This window comes from Heterocephalus glaber, unplaced genomic scaffold (genome assembly GCF_053883595.1).
Source record: "Heterocephalus glaber isolate CG9 unplaced genomic scaffold, H.glaber_assembly_v1.0 deba00001457, whole genome shotgun sequence".
Lineage (NCBI taxonomy): Eukaryota > Metazoa > Chordata > Mammalia > Rodentia > Bathyergidae > Heterocephalus > Heterocephalus glaber.
The window spans coordinates 27,551,497-27,568,045 of NW_028258305.1; positions in this window are offsets into that span (position 1 = coordinate 27,551,497).

Sequence of the window (16,549 nt, forward strand, 5' to 3'; positions counted from 1 at the left end):
GATGAGATCTAAATTGAACTTTTTATTTTCATTTATTTATTTATTTTTTAGTGGTGCTAATTAAATCCAGGGTCTTCACACTAACTACACCCCCAGCCCTTTCTTATTTATTTTGAGATAGGTTCTTGATAAGTTGTTAAATTGCCTAGACTGGGCTTGAATTTGTGATCCTTCTGCCTCAGCCTCCCACAGTACTGGGATTACAGGCATGTGCCACAAATAATTGCATTTTGTAAGATTCACAGTCCTCCCTGTGCTCCCTATCTATCCACTTACTACTTAAATTGTTGCCTATGGTCTTTTCCACAGTCCTTACCCCTTGTCATATTAATCTTACCCTCAAGATGTGAACTCCTTTAGGGCTGGGTAACTAACTTTCTTTCTCACTTTTGTTTTCCAAATTTCTTAGAACCATGATACAATATACACAGTCTATAAGATTTGTTTGAAATGAATGAAGAAGGCAGGCCTGGGAAAGCTCTGGATAAGGTTTGTTTGTCCTTAGGAAATGGATGAAGATTTCCTTTACTTATGACACAGGAAATTGTATACACAAAGTTAGCACTGCAGGCAAAAATATTCTTCTGAGATGGAGGGCAAGAGTCATGTTGAGCCCATGAGTCACTTTTCAGGAAAACATTTCTGTCTTTTTAAAAGCATGTAGGGTTTCTGTGGAACACATTCAGTTTCAACTCCTCTTGCTCACTAAAAGTGCTTTGTATTCTTAGAAGTAATGTACATAAATTGAAAGACTGGAAAATGTGAGTAATAATGCATGTATCTTTGGAAATCTCCTCTTTAACAGTACCTTATTTACTGCTTGCTCAGACTAAATCTACCAATTTGAGAGTTCTATGCAAGCAAATATTCAATAAAGCTATTTTGCCCTTGTGTGGAATCACTTTACAAAAATATTTGTCCTTCCATTTTACCCCTGTGCAAACCAACCTAAGCATATTTTTTCCCTGTAATCTCAGAACAGGATCACTTGCCCCGGATCAGACAGGTGGGGAGCTAGGTTTATGGAGTCACCACCTTCCCCGGGTATTTTTAGCTGGTGTTGTGAGACATTTCTCTGTCCTTTAGACACCCTTTAGAACTACACTGTTTAGCATGTATTTAAATGATGTTACCATGCATCTTAAATGACAAACTTAAGACCTGCAAAAATCACTAGAAACTCAAGTTCTGGCAGCTCTTGACATAGCACATTTGGACAGTGGCCAAAAGGATTAATGTGAAAGATGCAGAATCTAGGAATTTATATGCTGATAGGGAAGGAGCACACTCTACCATTGAGTTTCTAAATTAGAAGTTGCTGTAATAGTTACTTTGCCTTTAACTTGTTATATAACTATAAATATGTGGTCACCAGCTAATATAAAACTGGATGATCTTCATGAACTTCATCAACAAAATGAGTTAATAAAAGAAACAATTCTTTCTAGTATCAGGCAAGGCTACTTCTCTCTTTTTTTTGGTACCGGGGATCGAACTCGGGTCCTTGTGCTTGCACAGCAGGAGGCGAACCCATAGGTTACTTCTTGTGGAAAGGAAAATATGAAAGCCTTTCAAACATTTGCCACAATCTCTGACTTTGGAGGAAAAGATTTATTTCAGAGTTTGGATTTTTTGTTCTTGTTACTTGGTGGTGTTGAATTGAAAAGAAAATTAAATATGACTCTCATTTGGTGTTATTTTCAGAGTGGAAAGTTACTTTAAAGATGGTAAAATTTCATCCATTCTTGTATGAACTAAACTTTGCATACATATTGCAGTCATAGGGCCGGGGATTTAGTTTAGTGGTTCTGGCGCCTGCTTCGCAAGCGCAAGGTCCAGAGTTCAATCCCCGGTACCAAAAAATAAATAAATAAATACTGCTTCTGAAAAAAAAAAAGTATTTCAAAAAATGCAAAATATCTTGTAAGTAGGATATCTCATAATGCATAATAACTGCCTTCCTTTCTCTACTTGTATGTCTCTCTCTCCATTTCTTTTTGTAATTCTCAGGTTTGTATATATTAAGTAAGTGCTCCTCTACTGAGGTACATCCGCAGAAAGAATTACAAATCTTAATAGAAAATATGAAATCCAATTAAAAGATGAGCAAATGCCACTGAACAGATGAGTGAAAGATCTCAAATGAAGAAATATAAGTTATCACTAATATATATGAAGAAATATATATATATAATATACAATAATATATATGAAGAAATTCTGAACAATTTTAGCCATCAGAGAAATGCAAATTAAAGCTGCACTGATATTCTATATTACTGGAGTTAGAATGGCTAGGATTAAAAAAATACTACAGAATTAAACAAAAAATAAAAATACTGGTGAGGACACGGAGAAAAAGGAAACTTATACTTTGTGGGAATGTAAATTAGTTCAGCCACCATGAGATACCTCATAAAGATTCCTCAAAAAGCTAAAAATAGAATAATCATCCTGGGACATAAAAACACAGCGAAGGGCACTCCAAATTCAGTGATACCATCATCACTCTACACTACACACTGAAACCTGCTATTTTCAATCCTTTATTTGCATGTGGCATAACCAAGCAAAAGATACTATTTCCGATCCCTCATTTACAAGTAACAGGAAGCCAAACCAGTTTTCTGATAGGACAGTTTATATATGGTATGATGCCAAGTGAGTGTTTGATGACTTTACCAGTGCGTTATTTGCAGGAAAGAGAGATAATCACTGAATTTTGGATACAAAATAACTGTTTCCCCTTATCCTTGCACCACTCTGAGTGCTTTCATCTGCCTGCTCTCATTCTGCAGGCCAGTCCTCTTTTCTGCCTCGAATGCACCTTTATTTCCTTTTCTGTATGTCTTACCCAATTCTTTGGAACACCAAGAACCTGGAAAGAAGTCCCATGGGGCTCTCCATCTGGTAGCAATATGATCCAGTTATACTACTCTTGGGTAAATAGCTGAAGGCAGTGAAGTTAGTATACAAAAGAGATACCTGTACAATGTTTATTGTGGTACTATTCACAATAGCCCACACGTGGAATAGCTTAGGTGCCTGTCAAAGATGAGTGAATACATGAAATATTATATATATTATTCAGCTATAAAAATAATGAAATCCTGTCATTTGCAGGAAAAGATATGGTCCTAGAGTATATGATGTTGAGAAAAATAAACCACACATAGAAAGACAAGTATTATATGATTTCTGTCATATATGTAGTCTATTAAAGAGAAAATGATCTGAAAATAGAAGAGAGACTATTAGGGAATGGGAAGAAGTAGAGGAGGAGAGAGTAGATATGGTAAATCTTTGTATGGAAAGGTCATAGTGAAATCCATTAACTTGTATGATTAATATGCATTCATAAGAATCACGATGACATAGGGAATTGGACAGAAAAAGATAATGATCAGACTTGTATCACTTATCTGAAAATAATAAAATTTAAAATTTTTAGGAAGTTTCTTTAATTACTTTTTAACTGTTTTCTTAGAGTATTCAAAGTACATCATCTGATGTCAGAGATAGGATTTTAGTTACTCAGAAATGTCATTCTTTGAAGCATTATATAACCAAGCTAGTAGAAATTATTTATTGATGTTATATAGTCAGGGCAAAATAACTACTAAGATATTTAATTCTCATATATAAATATAGAAGTTTCAAGAACTCCTGAAACATGCAAAGCATTGTAATACATAAGAAATAATGTTCAATACATTTTACAAATTTATGTGACCTTCATTTATTACAAGTGTTCTGGTAGTAGTGTTTAGAGGTGAAACAGAGCAGGAATAGAAATGAGAAAAGGGTAATAAAAATATTAAAACTATATGATAATATTGTCTCGCAGTAACATTGCAGTTTTAATCTAAAAGACACTGGTTGCATCATTTGCTGTCCTTTTGTGTCCTGTCTTTGTGCTTTCTTTGATTCAAACTTGTTTGTGGTTGATAACCTTCTTATTATTGACTGTTAGTATCTCTCTACAATTCATATCTTAAATTCCTAATCCTCATCATGGCATAGATACAATGTAAGTAGTATCCTTACAGGAAGAGGCATTAGAGAGTTCACTCTTTCTCTCTAAATTTACCTGGACTAGTGAAAAGTCATATGAGGACATAGCAATGAAGCAGTTGTCTGTAAGCCAAGAACAGACCCTCACATGAAACTTGATTTGGTTTAATTGATTCACTAAGGCTTTGATTTTGTACTTAGCCTCTAGTACTGTAAAAAAATAAATTTCGATTCTTTAAGTTAAGCAGTCTATGGCATTTTGTTATGGTATGCTGAGTAGACCAAGCAACTCTAACAGACTTTCTAACTTCATATTGTACCAAGCTATAATGAAGGACACTTCCACTTGGAAGATATCTCTATTTTAAATGTATATAAGCCCAATAATTTAGCTTGAAAATCTGTAAAGCAAAAAGTAGTCACAAGAAGAACAATTCCCCAGTCAGAAGGAAAGACATTAACATATGTCTCTCAATAACTGACTGAAAATGCAACAAGACCACAGGAAATATGAACAATAGAAACAATAGCATTGATATACATATATAATTTATTAAAATATAATATTCATCTTTTAAAGTGAAAATCATAAAAAGTTTAATCACCAAATTTAGAAATTCGTACAAACATCCTACTTACAAATGATTTATAAATGCTTTTCACTAAAAGTGGGAGAAAAGAAGTATGCTTGCTATTATACTTCTACTCAATATGTATGTGGAAATTTTTTTCAGTGTAAAAAGGAAGCAATAACAACAAAAAGCCAGAAGAAATGGCAAGTAAATGAAATGTTAGTTGTCATAAATGAAGATGGGCATATAGAAAAAAAAATATCAATTGATGACTGTTTAGAATTGATGGGTGATACTTAGCACCATTGCTAAATGTACCAAAAAATTGAAAATAATTTTTATATTCCTTATACTTCCATATACACCACAAATAACCAGAAAGTACTATGTAAAATGATACTGTTTATGTCAGTATCTAAAATAAAAAATATTAAGTAATGAATTCAATGTATTACATTCAAACATCTCAGAAAACTACACATATTACTAAGTTAAATTATCTAAATAATTAAAAGATTATATATTAAAATGATTTTGAAAATTAAATATTATAAAAAGACCAACTTCCTCTAATTCATCTGTAGTTTCAGTGTAATCCACTACCAGTATTATTTTTGTGGAATTTAACTAATTGACTTCCAAACTTATATATAATATGAAAATCCAAAACTAGCCCATATAATGTTGAAGAACATGAACAATTTGATGGAGTTTTATTATAATGTATCCAGACATTATAAAATCACATTATTAACAGTATGTTTTTGGCACAAGGATAGACGAATAGTCCAAAAGAACTGCATAGGAAGTCCTGGACATGTAGCATGCTCATTTGTTTTATGATAATAACGTCATTGGAAATGAGGGCAGATTTTTATTATTTATTTATTTATTTATTTATTTTTGGTACCAGGGATTGAACTTGGGACTTGCATTTGGGAGCTTGGAAGGCAGGCAGTGGCACCACTGAGCTAAATCCCTGAGGGGGCAGATTTTTAAATAACCATGCTGGTCCATCATATATTCATAGAGGAAAACTAAATAAATTTTGATTCCCTACATCATATTATGCACAAAAATCAATTCTAGATAGAACATAGACCTGAATGTAAAGACTACAACAAACTGACCACTAACATTATTAAAATAATAAGGAAAACTGGACATGCTGAAAGTGGTGTCACACGCCTGTAATCCTGAAACTCAGGAGGCTGAGGCAGGAGGATTGCCTTGAGTTTGAGGCCAGCCTGGGCTACATAGGGAGTTCAAGTTCAACCTGAACTACATAGCGAGACCCTGTCTCAAAAACTAACAAACAAACAAACAAAAAAACTAGACCGTGTTTATGTTACATGATTCCAAAAAAAGAGATGAAATCAGAATATTTAAATTTTTACAAAACAATAAACCAAAAAGCCAGCCCAATTTAATAAATGGGCAAAAGATTTGAACAGGAATGTAACCTTGTACTTTTACACAAAACCTAGTGTATTAGGTATGAAGTTCCCTCCCTTGTGTTAGGTGGTGTCATAGCTCTGTGTTAAGCAATATATCAGAATGAAGACCAGAGAGGCCAGTACTGTCTTCACATTAGTCAATAAGAATTAAAGTTGTGGCTTAAGTGTGCTTTTAATTCTTATTTTGTTACCCAAAATATTTTGCTAACTAGTATAACCTATACTCAGTCATGAAGGGACCCTGAAAATTTAGTGAATTTGAACTGTTGAAAACAAAAATAATCTTAGAAAACTAATTTATTTTGTTACTTAAAAAATATCCAAAAATATCTGAATGACAGATTGTGAGAAAGAAGTGAAAGACAGAATAAAGAAAAGAAACTTGGTATACTTGGAAAAATCATTGGTAACATGGAAAGGCCAAGAATTACTCTCACAGAATGAATAAGTAAATGTTTAAAACTATCAATGAAGAGAACACTTTTATACCTACTAAAGCTTTAGGTCTTTGAGCTTGGTTTGCCTGTTGGGACTTTGTTTTGGGTAAAAATATTAAGGGAATAGCTAAAGGGAAAATTAAACTGAATTTTTTTGGACTATACTATTCCCCTACTAATTAGTGTTATAGATATAATAATTTTTGAAGTTTATGCTGACCCTGAACAAACTCTGGCCAATTTTGATTTGAAAACGAACAATAAGATATACCTTGACTTGAAAAAATTATTAGTACCTGGCATCTTTGAGATTTTATTTTATGTACTTTAAAAGCAGCATGACAGTGTAATTTAGCAAGTAATTTATATTTGTTATAGGTCAATAATTCATTATTTTCTAGTAAGTAATTCGGAGTATGGCTCTTGAAACCATTGAAAAAAAACCCTACATTTCTGAAGCTTAGAAGAAGACTGGAACTGACTATACTGTAATTCATCACACTCTCTATTTGATTTTGACATTATCAGAAGGCTAATGTATAAACCAATAGTGTCAGCTACCCCCACCCTTTAGTTCTATCAGCAAGCATTCTTTTACTACCCATAATCTCTTAACACAATAGTTTAAAGTAATACAATTTTCTGCCACAGACTGACTCCCTATCAGTGAAGAAGTTTGGAAATGAGGAAGAAAATGTCACATTTTGAGAACCTTGCAGAAACATTACAAGCTAATATATTTTAATATAGATAAATATATATATCTTAAATTAATCAGAGAGCTTTTTATGTTCTGTTAAGATTTACATTCATTTTTTTAATTTTATGACTCCTTTTTATAAGAAAAAATATTATAAATAGTTAACTTTATCATAGGTAGGAATTTCTTTTAAATAAAGTAACAGTTCTCATGATAATCAAATCCATTTTTTAATAATTCATAAACACAACAGTCATCTCTTGAACCAGAGTATTATTCATAAAACCAATTTGGAATCTTGAATGAAATAAATGTCAAGGAAAAAAGTCCTAGTAATATTTTCTCCTAGACTTTGAGAGTCGGCCCTCTTTTTATTACTTTACTGTTTGAGATAGCTTTCCATTATGGAGAATTTCTGCTCACAACACTCACTGCTTTAAGTAAACTCAGATTTAATTTTAATTGTTGACTGTAGCTCCTTATTGTTTGCAGAATCTCTACCTTGTAATCCATTTGCAAATGAGCGAAGATTTTTTTTCTAGTCATGAGACCCTGGAAAATTTTGAGTCTTTCATCTAAGCTATGGCAAAAGTTCTCTCACAGTTCACACACGGCTCATGTTCATAGTCTCTCTGATGGTTTATAGTTAGAAGTCTGTTGGCAAGGTCTTAAAGTCAGTCTTTAGTAATCTGCAATTTAATATTACTACCTCATAAGATTAAGAGAATGAAAGGAATATATGTGAAAGTAATCAGCACAGTATCTAAAACTTTACAAGCTCTACATTAATCAGGCTTAATCTGATGTTAGTATGTTTTCTGAGTAAGCAGAAGCTAACTATGTGCCAAGCATAAACCACTTGTATGGATACCAACATTATTTAGGTCAGGTTAACAACTTAGAATGGGGTTATATATGTGCTCACTGAATGCCAAATGCAATTCATACTAATATTCACATTTAAAAACTTCACTTTAAGTTTTCACTCAGAGATTTTCAACAATTTGTTTGTTGTCCTGTATGTATTCCCTCTTTAAGAAGTTTAAAAGCTAAAACTATGTATTTCTCTGTGATTTGTTATTATCAAATTCAAGCATATAATCCCAGGCTAAAACTTGCTTAGATTTATATAAGTTGACTTCAGAAAATATATTTTGTTTTCAGCTTCAAATTTACTACACTGACCTTCAAGAAAATGTCACTCGTCTTATTATTATACATAGCTATCCCTGGAAAACAGCATATTTCAAAGACTACAGCCTGCATTTCTGTTTTTAATCTTATTTTATTATCAGAGTGTTTTGAAAGATATAGTGGCCCCTGGAAAACAAATCCAGACTAGATAAGGAGAGAACTTATTCAAAAAGCTGGTTGCAAGGGAGATGAGAACCACTGCACTAGGGAACATGCTCTGACCATAAAATCCTCAGCTTTTCAAAGGTCAGGCAGGAAAGGATTTTGTTTCATATGAAGGAGTAAACAAGACTGGAAAGAGCAGGTGTCAGAGAGTTGATCACAGAATATCTTTGCCACCAGTGATTTTGAGGAGTGGTAAATAAATCTTTCATTCAGATTTGGCTCAGGCTGAAGTTGGAGCTTAACTTTAGGGTCCTGAACAAAGGAGAAAATTTTAACTGAAGTTTTAATGTAAGTTAGCAAGTTTTAATCAAGTTAGCCCTTTTTGGGGGTGTGTGTGATGATCATGGAGACAACAATTTAGTGATATTTTATAAAGCAAAGAATAAAACTTAGAGACTTTGTCCGGCCTTGTCGTAGGTAAAAAGGGGACAACCCAGGGGTGGTCTAAACAATGTACAGAAAGATGGGTCTTTGATTTTTTTCAGGGTTATAAGTTAAGTACAAAATTGTCATAACCTAGCTAGATAGCTGGACTTGTAGTTTTTAATCATTAGGAGGTAGGATATAGCAGTAAAGAGTAATAGTCTTCTCATTCACAGTTACATAGAGATTTATTCTTCTTGTGTGGAAAGCTAACATACCATATTCAGGGTCTCTGGAATTGATTCCAGTTTCAATAAATTCTTAAATGAATTAGCTTTAGTGACCTTCTGCAGTTTCTAAAAAGAGATATCTTAGTCATGCCCTTAATTACAGTATCCTTTATTACAGAACATTATCAGACCCATTTAGGCATTCGATTACATGCTGATTGAATGGAAATAATCTGTATTTATTTAGTAATTACCAGAAAAGAAACCTTATACTCACCATTGAACTACTTGATTATATGAATACATTGGTAATAGGGTAGAAATATTATCAATAATCTTCTTAAACTTAAGAAAAGGGCCTTGGTATAAGATGGGAGTATATATGCATTTTAAAGAGAAGCAATACGATATGAAGGAAAGAATGAAACTTTTTTTCCCATTAAGTTTATCGGTACACTTTAGATATACAATATGATCACATTCATCATTGGAAATTTGTACCTGTGCATGATGTATCTTTGTTCTTGATTTTTCCCCACTCCCCTTCCTTCCTTTCTACCTCTCCATCCCTCCCTAATTACAAAAACTGTTTCTGCTTTCTCCTTCCTTTCTCATAATTTTTTCTTTCCCTTCTTTCCTTTCCCCCACCCCCCTCCCTACTTCCCCTTTCCTTTTGGACCTTTTATTACTATCTTAAATTATTTATTATACATTTTGGTCCTCATTTATGCTTGCAGTTTCTCACACTAGTGAAATTATTTGGTATTTACACATGTATCCCCTATTTATTTCACTTAAGAGTATGGCTTCAATGTACATCCATTTAGCTATAAATGCCTCTATGATTTTTATGGCTGAGTAGTACTCCATTTTGTTAAAAAGTCTCTTTATCTACTTTATTCAGTCTAAATGAAACTTTTATTTAATTTTCTTGTCCTTTATTAGTACACATTTGAAGTACATAATGATTACATTCACTTAGAGAATTGGTATAAGTACATAACATATTACAATTCTTTTTTCCCCTTCCCTTCCCTCCTTTTATTTTCTAGCTTCAGATTCATTTATTTACCTTATAAGAACTTATAAATTGAGTATCATATATACAAACTAAAAATCAGACTAAGAGACGAACAAACATATAAAACATGTTTGATAATTATACTAAGACAAGGTACACTTTCAGATAAATTGTCCATGCTAGATTACAATAACTTTTTTTTTCTGTTTCTTTTTATATAACTGACATAAAGAAGGATAAAACTTGAGTCATTTGTAGGAAAATGAATGCATCTGGATACCATAATGTTAAATGAAGTAACTCAGACATAGCAGTTTAAAAATCACATGGTTTCTCTTACATGAAAAACAGAATGAGATTTTAAAATCAAACAGACCTCAGTTCAAATTTTCTCTGCCAGAATAGAGTTGTATGACCACAACCAAATAACATACTTCATTTTGCTTCAGATTTTTTTTTTTTGCTTAAATTCTTTTATTGGTACATTTAGGGTATGCAATGCATTTACATTTATCATTGGGTGCTTGTACCTGTATATGATGTATCTTGGTTCTTATTTTTTCCCCATTTCCTGTGCTCCCTTCCCTGCTTCAGATTTTTTTCAATACAAGGGTATTTTTGTTTTTTGTTTTTTGCTTTTTGTTTTTGGTAGTGGGGATTGAACTCGGGTCTTTGCACTTGCGCAGCAGGCGGCAAAACCACTGAGCTAAATCCCCAGTACAATACAATGCTATTTTGAATAACTCTTCAGAGAAATTGAGATAACATATACACTCAATCTTCATTATATGTGCATTTTGTATTTGCAAATTCACTCACTAACATTTATTTGTAACAAGCAAAATCAATACTTAGGACATTTTCATAGTAGTTCATGGGTGTAAACAAAGCAGCAAACATTTGAGACACCTAAGTGCACATTCCAAGCTAAAGTCAAACAGCACTATGCATTACCTTCTTGTGTCAGTTCTCACTCTGGAAATAGTATGGTCTATTCAGTTCTGTGTTTTTCACTTTTGTGCTTTTTGTTGGTCATTTCATTAGCTATCAGTTCAAGAGAAAAGAACAATATATATTAAACAAGTTAACTTCAAACGTGAATACACATAATGCAAGATTATATATTGATTTTGATTGACAAAATTATTTGTGATCAAACATATGAACCTGACCTTGTGTTTCTCCTAGAAGGAATGATCCAGCATCCATTAATTTAGTGTTCATGGAGATTGGGTAAATTTGCCGATATTCAGTAATAATGAGAATTGACTTGTGTGTTTCTATGTGTATAATCAAATTTAATGTTTCGTACATTATACTCTGCTATCCTCAATTCCTGACAGATGGCCACTCACAGTGATATCTTCATATTCTCCTTCTAGGCATAAAGAATTTCACAAAAACCCGAGGATTTAGCTCAGTGGTTCCGTCGCCTGTCTCGCAAGCTCAAGGTCCTGAGTTCGATCCCCAGTACCAAAAATAAAAAGAAAAGAATTTCACAAAGAGAATCTCTGTGACCATGATGACAATTAAACAATTATGCCTAGGTATGGATGTTATCATATGTACCGAGTTCATGGTCTCACAACATCAAGGAATGAAGTCATAAAGGAGGAGGTTAGAACAGCTTTATTGGAAATAATAAGAACTCCTGGATTTCCAGGAGGGTCTATGAGGCTCTTTGAGTGAGTGGCAGCTGAGGGTCTTTGTCAAGAATATTTTATACAGCAAAATGACAACATAGGTAATTTTGGATCAAAGTAAAATCAATCTGTAGGATTACAAATAAAGTCACTTAACTAGTATTGACCCAATAAGGAAGCGAGGCATGTAGAATGGGAGTATTAGCTTATTTATAACTTCTAATGTAGAAAGAACAAAGGTATTACTGGAAAGGGATAGGAGTATGGGCCTTGGTGTTCCGGTCATGTACCTATGCATCTGATGCACTATCTTGGCTCACTGGACCAGGTGGTGCTGATTACAATGTAATCTCAAACTGCCATTTATCTCTTGGGAAGGTTGCAGGCCTGGACATTTTGTCTCCCTCTTGAGGCCTAGATCTCTTCAAGCTCACCTCCAGCCACGATTTTGATGTGTCTCGTCTCCCTCTTGAGGCCTAGATCTCTTCAAACTCACCTCCAGCCACAATTTTGATGTGTCTCATCTTTGCATTGACTTCGTTGAGGGCCAAATCCTTCTCTAAATTCCTGTTAATTTCTAGCTACCTTGTCTGTCTATAATATAGACAAAACATGCACATTGTCTAAGTCATGGAATATCATACGAAATACCTCCCCTTCTCAGTTACTATGTTGTTTCTTTACCTATTTACCTATTACTCAGGTCTGCCTTCTTTATAGAAAGACAGATAGAGATATACAGAAACAGAATGGTGCTCACTCTGACATCTCAGCAGAGACCAAGCCACCACTTTTGGGTCTCCAAAATTACTTGAATGAAGCAAGCCCCAATCCTACAATTAGTCCTTTTGACATCCACTTACTGAGACAAACCAGTTACCCATGCCCTGTATTCTCCCTCACAGTGATGAGAAATAAACCCATTTGTTTAACTACACATGTGCGCTTGATGGTATTTGACTATTGGATTCCATTAACAACAGACATAACCAGTAGGTAAAAATGGCTTTATTGATTTTGTAAATAGGTTTGTCCAAGATAACCCATCTGATAAGTATCCCACATGGACTAAGAAAGACAAAATGCAAAATATATTTCCCTCCTAGACAGTTAATCTTATTGTTGCAAGTGTGTTCAAATAATTAAAATTTAGAAACTTTAGTGTATTCACCACATATTTTATTTTTTGATGCTTTCAAGTCTTAAGATCTTGTGGACCTTAGAGGGAAATGTAGCCAAATCCTAGAGATGGGACGCAGCTCCCCCATGAGCCTGCCTTTCATAGACAAACCAATCGATCAGAGCCCATTGTACATGCATCTCCTTGATCAGTCTCTCAAACTCTGGGCCACTGTTTCACTACCCTAGGGCCAGATACAGACAACTAGGGACAACTCTTAAACTGAAGAATCACTACAATTATTTAACCTGGCCAATGCCAGGTTTATCCTACTTTGCCATGGAAACCACTATGAAGATTTGTCCATTGTTCACCCAACTTGTTACCTCTTTCCTTTTATATGTCCTTCCTGACCTCAGTGTGTCCCATGTGAACTCCGACAGCATAATGTGCCATGTTCCCTTAAAATCTGTGAAATTATATTTTTAATGGCAAATATCTGCTGATCAGTTACCCTTGCCATACTTAAATAGTAACAAAATCTTCGTTTTGAAACAGTTCTTGTCATGATAGAATTTAGACCTCAAAATGGGAGACAAGATAACTCACCCAAGAGAATTCAAAGGAAACTCAAACATAATATATAGTTAGTGTGAAACCTCTGCAAAGCCAAACAGGAAGGCAACTGTGAGACTGGTACTGTTGGCAGGAAACACAAAAATGCTCTACAGTGGATTAAAGACCACGGTGTTCAGAGGGCAGAGGTGTGCCTGTTGGAAGGGAAAATGCTGAAAGTATTTGTGAGGAAGGTGATGAATGAAGCAGTGAGTTTGGAAGTGGGTTGTCCTGTGAAACTGCTCCACTGAAGTGAGGTGTGTTAATTCTCTGGTTTCAACTTGTTTTCTGTTTAATAAATTTGATCAAATAATGGGTTAATACAGGTCTCAGTAATATTCGTTCTTCAAAACAACCATCTTTCTGACTTCTTTTCAGAGGCAGAATGAAATCTGGGCTCTAATTTTTATTCTAAAAAGAACATCTTGCAGTAACGTGATACTTATGGACATAAACTTCTGTATCTAAGCAACGCAGCTTTGAAGTAGGGGCTGATTATTGACATTTTATAACTGAAGTTCCAAGAACACCAAAAGAAAAGCCAGTTCTGAAGCAGAAATAACTCACAGGCCAGGGATCCTGGAAAATTGGGATAATTACTGAAATCAATTCTAGCTTACAAAGAACATAAAAGCTGAACACACACTGTTAAATTGCATTCTGCTCACCTGCGGTTTACCATGCTGTTTTTTTTTTAATGCTCTGATTTTATAAAGGCCAAGTACAATTTCTAACAGATTATTAATGAGTAATGATACATATTTGTGGCAATAATCGAAGTACTATCCTATCACAGTTGTTAAAAGTCTGTATCTTATATAAATTTAAAACTAATCAAATGAAATAAAAACTAATGCATTGATTTCAGCAAGTGATATTTATGTTTAACATGTATTTGAAAATAATTTATCAAAGCGTTTTAAAATGTGACTTATAGTGGCAAACGCTACTCTGATTTGAGATTATTTATGAACAGTCCCATAAATCAGTAGTAGTTATCCATTTATTACAATATCCCACATGGTCCACACAACTTGTGACTCATGTAGTTGGCATTTCAAGGTAAGAGATAGTTCTTCTCTTAAGTTTTGCAGGATGAACAATTGCATTGACATAGGGGAAGAATGACACATAATGTGCTTGCTTCATGCTCAATGAAGAGATCAGGAGGGTTATATTTCTGCCTCAGAGAAAGAACAAATGACCCAAACAAAGAAGTGATATTAGTATGGTTTAAGTTTACTCAGTCCATAAGAAATCGAGGCAGACTAGTTAGCACTACTCTTCTGCAATTCCATCATGTAATCCTTAAGCTTTATTGTTAGTATTTATCAAAACCAATAGGGAAATTCATCTCTAACTTTCAATTATAATTCTTGCTTATGGCACCTGAATGATGGAATCCAGGTAGCATGCAAAGAGCAAAAGTTTTAGAAAGAGATAGACTTAATGATTCTCAAAATTGCCACTTCTTAAGAGACTAATAATACATAAATCATTAAATCTCTTAAAGCCCATATTTTGTTCATTTTTATAAGTATGGTACATTTTTAAATGTATGAAGATTAAGTCAAAATTTATATAAAAGAACAAGGTTGGCACATGATGGGTGCAAGCAGATTATTCTTCAAAGAAGTAATTAAGAAATAACTTGGGATCTTCAGAAGGAGTGGCTTGAAGCTACTCCTGAGCATTTTTCAAACTGCAAAGTGAAGGTTTTGTCTTTGTCACTGACCAGTCTCCCTTGCTGAACCACTTTGTCTCTATGTGGTGGCTCAGCGCTTAACCCCCTCCCTGACCCATGCCTGTTTCCAGGATTCAATCTGCAATTCAGTAACACGGAGGTAGTTACTGATCTGCCTATCTCGACTAGTGTTCAAAAGCTTTTGAGCTAAGAAAATAAAAAGACTAACTGTAGAGCTGGAAGTTTTGGTTAGTGCATGCATGCTCCAGTGGATTCCGTGTGGGCGGAGGGGAGTGTGTGAGGGAAGGGGAGTGGACTTCCAGAGGTGGTGGGGAGAAGAAAGTTTGCAGACTGGGAATGTTGTGAAGGTGAATGGAATGTTGACTTAACAGATTTAATCATCATGGATTCTAATCAAGTGAAAATTTAATTTCTGAAAATAAGTGTGTATTCTCTTTTAAATTGCCATATGCTTGTAATTCCATTCAGATTGTTTTCTAGAAATATGATTATGATATAAAACATTTTAGTGTATTTTTCACTCTATAGTAAAGGTTTGAAACAGCTTTAAAATAGTTTTTCTATTCAAAAGTAATCCACACAAAAGAATACAATTAAAAACTGATGTAATGTACTAAGCTATACAAAATTCATGCTCTTATAACACTTTAAAAAATGATATTTGTCTATTCTTAGGGAATTAGTTTTATTCACTTGTTTTCCTCATTTTTCAAGGTCAGTTTACTCTTTGTTTTTATTAAGTTTATTGGTACATTTTAGGTATACAATACAGTTACGTTCATCATTGGGATCTTGTACCTTCACATGCTGTATCTTGGTTCTTATTTTTTCCACATTCCCCTGCTCTCCCTTAACCCCTCTACCCTTCTCTATTTTTTTAAATTAATTTTATTGGTACATTTTAGGTATACAATATAATGACACTCATCATTAGAAATTTGCACCTTTACATAATCCATCTTGGTTCTTATTTTTCACCCTTCCCCTGCCCTCCCTTCAACCCCTCCACCCCTCCCTCTCTTCAGATTGGTTTCCATTTTTTCTTTTTCTCATATAAATTCCATTCCCTTCTTTCTTTTTCCCTACCCCTTCCCCTTTGCACCTTTTCTTCCCCTTTCCCCTTGCACCTTTTCTTCCTATTTCACATTATCTATTATACCTTTCAGTCCTTATTTACACCTTCAGTTTCTCACACTAGAGAAACTATTTGGTATTTACACATGTGTGCCCTATTTATTTCACTTAAGAGTATGCCTCAATGTGCATCCATTTAGCTATAAATGTTTCTAGTTTCTCATTCTTCATGGCTGAGT